This window comes from Rousettus aegyptiacus, unplaced genomic scaffold (genome assembly GCF_014176215.1).
Source record: "Rousettus aegyptiacus isolate mRouAeg1 unplaced genomic scaffold, mRouAeg1.p scaffold_m13_p_2, whole genome shotgun sequence".
NCBI classification, from domain to species: Eukaryota; Metazoa; Chordata; class Mammalia; order Chiroptera; family Pteropodidae; genus Rousettus; species Rousettus aegyptiacus.
The window spans coordinates 123914538-123919966 of NW_023416295.1; the positions used below are offsets into that span (position 1 = coordinate 123914538).

At 34.2% G+C, this 5429-nt stretch overlaps 1 long non-coding RNA gene across 1 annotated transcript; it reads right to left on the bottom strand.

Annotated features, from left to right (window-relative positions):
* Positions 1-2163: 2163 nt before the first annotated feature.
* On the bottom strand, positions 2164-4350 carry LOC107520987. Its single transcript, XR_001599475.2, has 3 exons — positions 4250-4350; positions 2629-2839; positions 2164-2223 (listed from the first exon to the last, which is right to left on the bottom strand). It is a non-coding gene; the product is annotated as an uncharacterized LOC107520987 (long non-coding RNA).
* Between the last annotated feature and the right edge of the window lie 1079 nt (positions 4351-5429).

Below are 5429 nucleotides of genomic sequence, written 5' to 3' on the forward strand. Positions count from 1 at the left end.
GAATACGTTCCTCAAATTTTCCACTTCAGCTTACTCATTAATTCATTAGCATTTATGTCGGTAATAATACATCAGATGGAGAACAACTCTGCAGGGTACAGTCAGCCTCTCCTGGTGATCATCACTTATTGCAGCAGTTGGAAGGATGGCCTTTTCATCCTCTCCAATGTCACCCTGTGTTTAACATGGAGCAGGCTGTCTCAGAATTTACTACTGCACAACTCTAATGATGTGAGGAAAAGAATATAGAAATACAACACAAAGTGTAATGTAAAACTAGCTCTTAAAGATGCCTGATATTAGGGTCCACAGATCCAAGGCCATCCTCAGAATATCTTATTTCTCTGTCTAGCTTTGTGGGAAGATGCTAACTCCTGCTCAAAACACACACACACACACACACACACACACACACACACATGCATGCACACACGCACGCACGCACATATTTGAGAAACTATCTATGACTATTCTATATATATCAATTTGAGTACTCTATGCATATCTGTGATTCCAAATTGAAAGTTAAATTGTCATGAGTTACAGAGAGGTCCCGGCTTCAGACTCATATCTCATATTTTATTTTGTTTCCAACAAAGATCTTCTTAGGATACTTCTAAATCCCTTGCCATTTAGAAAAATTCTATATTCCCTCTCAAAAAGATGTGGAACCATCCTATGACCACCATCGCCGCCCTATCAGCTGGAACACAATAGTCCAAGAGTGGCATACCTGTCATTCATCTGAATAATAACATATGTAACTTATTTTTAAATCTAGTCAACTTCTGATTCACTGTCTATCTTGTAGGGCATGAAACTCATACCTATACATTTTTCCTGCAGTATCAGTGTAAGGGTCAAAAACTGTTCCCTTCTTCCCTTCTAGGTTCTTTAGCTGGTTTACTAATTACATTGACGTTAGAGAGATTAATAGGAGAAAAACAAATTTGGTACCTAAAAATATGAGACTCCTGGACAGGTAATTGAGGAGTATATACCATACTGAGCTGAGGAGAAGTGTGTATGGTCTGGAGCTTCAAAGGGGAAGAATACAATTCACAGGAAGAAGAGAAAGCAGATGTTTAATAAACAAATGTTTGCCATGCCATGCAGAGAATTCTGATATAAAAAGTTATCTTTGATATTAGCTTTTTTCCTGGCACAGGCCCCCTACCTAAATTCTTTTAAGGAGTTAAGGGAGACATAAAAAGCTCTTACTGAGTCTGCTGGGCCTGGCTGCCTTCAGACCGAAATAATCCACATGCCAAAGGGGCACATTATGAGATGGTATATACTCCTCCCCCCTTATCAGTTTTGTCCACAAATATTTGAAAACCAATATACACAAGGCTACAAGTATAAAATCAGTTTACAGTTCAATGAACACTGAGTTCTTACCAGGCCAAGAATCATTTCTTCTGAAAGGGCAACAGGTTTGCAGATATAGCGTTAGTTAAAAACTACACATGGCATTAAGCTTCATCTGCAAGAATAGTGTTAAGATAAGGGTTCAAGCATTGGTTTTGTTTTCGAGAAACATGGGGAGGTGCTTATATAAATTAAAGGTATATTCAAAATGACTTTTCCTAAAACAAAAGTACAGTTTTCTTGAAAAGTCACTGAAAATTTTCTATACCCAGAAAATAATTACTTTTTTTTCCTACACATGTCGAGTTCTTAAAACTCTCAAGATGTCTTTTTTTTTTTTGTCTGGGGAATCCTTATAGACAAGCCCAATTGCTCCAGTGGTCACAGAATGGACTCCTGCTCATCTTTCACTTGTCTTAGGAAATCTCGTCTCATGTATTATTTGTATCCCTCACTAGAATGCCTCTCTGACAGCAAAGGCATTTTCCACCTCTGTGCCTCCAGACTAGCTCTTAGAGGAAGTGCCTGGTATATAAGAGGTGTGCCTGGTGCATTGTGAGCTCTATACTTATTTATTGAATTACTACACTCTGAAGGTAACAGATATTCCAAGTACAAATGAATAGAGAATCTGATTATACCTTGAACTTTATGCCTCATACTATGTGATATTTAGTTTTCATCACCACCATTTCTTTTCCCATATTTTTAATTAAATATATAGCTTCTACTATAAGAATTTTCAAAAATAAACTACTACCCATATAGCAAAAATAAACTACTTACCCATTTGTTCTTTTCCCACAACAATTTCTAAGTCAGGAGCTACTTTAATTTTCATTCTTCCCTTACCTGTCCAGAAAAAAATTTTGTTTGTTTTCTCATTTGTGTACACAGTATTTGATAATGCTGTGCTTCTGTTATATCATTTGCCACAGTATAATTATTTGTTAATGTGTTATTTTTTTCATTAGCCTTTGAATATTTCAGAATGCACTTAAAAAAAAAATTCTTTTTAAAAGAAAGCCCCAGGAGACTCTGGGTTGGTGAACTCATGCAGATTTTGGGAGAATGGACTAATCAGAGGTCATAAAAGTTCCTCATTTCCACATACCTTGTGCTATGCATCTCTTCTATCTGGCTTTTCCTCACTTACAGGCTTTATAATAAACTGGTAATCTAAAATTTTCTCCAACTGGCCATAGTAGGCAAAGTTAGTTAGATATGTTCAAAGCACAAGAAAAATCAATGCAGTACCTCTGGCTTGAAGATGAAAGAACCACATGTCAGAACTGGAGACTGGCCTTTAGGAGTTGTGAGCAATTCCTGACTGTCAGCCAGCAAGAGAATGGAGATCTCAATTTTACAAACATAAGGAGCTGGGTATTGCCAACAACCAAAAAGTGTAGTTGCACTCCAACGCTTCCAGAGAAGAGGCCAATCTGACAGCCCATTCATCTTGTGTGACCTTAAACAGAGAATCTATTAGAGTTGACCCAGTCTTTTGTTCAACAAAACTGTGGTATAATAAGTTTTGTTTAACGAACAAACAAACAAACAAAACCCACACACAATGAAATTCCCAGCACTTGTAGTTGTTCAAGAATGGTTTCTGAGATATCATTCAAATGCAGAATAATATTATGCCTTGCATTATGCTTTTTGACAAACAGGTCATAATAATTTGGTTTTTAAAAGAGAAAATATAGTAAATTTGGAATTACCAAATAACTACCAGTCTTGCTTAAACTCTTTCAGTGTTAGTTTAGAAAAACATGATGATTTGTTTTAACCTATCTATTCTTTCTACTGTATATAACTTTGTTTACATGATTCACTTTTCATTGGTTGTTTTGGGCATATCAATGGATCACTCTTTCCATTTAATAGTTAACAGCACTTTTTCCAGAAATATTCCAATAAGATGTATAATTCATTTATTCCTGCTTTCAGGCAGTTAATATTTTATTAATGTAAAAGTAATTATGACATTCTTTGGAATTGGACTTTGGAGGTATAAGCATTACATTTTTATCTTCTCAAATTTTATAGTCATAAACTAAGCAATCTAACATAATGAAATAGAGGACAGAAAGCTGATATGCTTTTTAAGATGCCAAAAAGTGCTGCCTACCATCAAAATTTTTCATCAGAATAATAATAGTCATTTATCAACTCCTGCTCTTTGCCAGGTTTTTCACTGTTTCTGCTTATCCCAACTGAACTCCTACACCAAGTCTGTTTTCATGCTCTTCATTACCAGTCATTCCTTTTGGTTCAGTTGAACATAATCTTCAACTATTTATTGGAGAATTACTATTATAGATATAAAGATGAGCAAAACGATCTCTGCTTTCAAATATTTTACATGTGAAAATGATTATGTTACTATTCAATTAAAACAATAAAATATTTCTCTTCTGTCTTCAAGGCTCAGAGAAGAAAAAATGATCTGTCATAAGCATCCATTGAATATTAAATGTGTTCTCCAGATAGAAGTGTTAGCTTACAAAGAGATGGTCATTGTCTCTCAAAGAACTGCACAATAATGAAAGTCAGAGTAGTTTTAGATATCAAGTGATCTTTCATGAATGCTGATCTGATCACTGTGTATCTTTGATAAAATTTGACAACGACTTTTTTTTCTAATAACAACCATCCCCCCGCCCCCTGCCAGCTTGTATAATAGGCCTTTGACTATCTGACTTATGTTAGTTTACCAGCTCTGTTTCTCATAGTTTCTAGGAGTGTACCACCCTTCCACACATGAAAATTTTATGCTTTGGTCATACAAAACTACACAATGACTATACTCTCATAATTTTATCAATACATAAACTGTTCCTGTGCCATGAATCCCCTTTCTGATATGGTCTACCTTTACTTTCCAATTCATCCAGCTGGTTGCACAAGCCAGAATTTAGGAACTCAATTCTCTGTACTCCCATTGCATCTGATGTCATTATATTATAATCATTTTTTTCCTCTTCTTAAGGAGCAAATGTCTTCTTATTTCTCTCTGTATTTCTGCCAAGCAGATAACAAGGATCAAGAAATAATTGTTAAGTAGATAGACAAATTTATTTGATATCTGTGTGTCAAAACGTTCATATATATAACATTTGGTCTTATATAGGTTACATATATAATATTTAATAATTGGATTTCAGAAAATTTTTGAATATTAGTCAAAATTTTTTCAAAATTTCCTTAGATGTTGGATGCGATACTGCAATAGTAGTTTCGGCAGTTCCTCTTTCTATCCATGTCTAATGTTTTCTCTATTCATTTGTTTTCCTTTCACTAGCAGGATAAGATTAAAGGTTTATTTTCTTTTTGTCATTTTCTCTGTATGTCACCATGCTGTGTCAACTCTATGAGTACTGTTTCATTAGTGATGTCTCTTTAAAATAATTATTATCATTGAAACAAACAAAAAAAAACCTTGGAAGCATGCCATGGCAATAGATTCTAGAACATAGCCAGCCTTAGAATTAGGCTCTATCTACTTATCTTTTATAGATTGAAAATTGAGAATAAAAGGGAAAAAATAGTGTTCTCATCTATGACCTACAGGAGATATTGAGACTTTAAATGTTAATTCTGCCTTCGCGTTAACAAGAAAACTTCTATTTTCTTTGATTGTATCTTTCTTGCACAAAAAGCAAAATTTTTTTTCTCAATTTACACTAACTTTAAAATGTGTTTGCCTCTGGCAGCTCATAAATTAAAGGGCTTTTATTGTATTCTGACATTCTCACTTACTCAATGTGTCTCTTGTTTGAACATTTAAATTTTAGTAAGAATTTATATATTCTCAGTTATAATCAGTGTAGTAGTTTTGCCATAATACCAGTTGGAAAAAGTTATAAAATGCCTGACCATATGGTCCTTTGATGTACAACATTTAATGCAAAACTCAAAGTAAACATCTCAAAAGTATTTTTGGAATCGTTACCAAATGTTGATGCTACATAATAAAGGCTATATGACAACACTCTGAATGTTAAAGCATTCTTAAATTGAAGAACATTTTCATAACAACAGGGTAAAAAAAG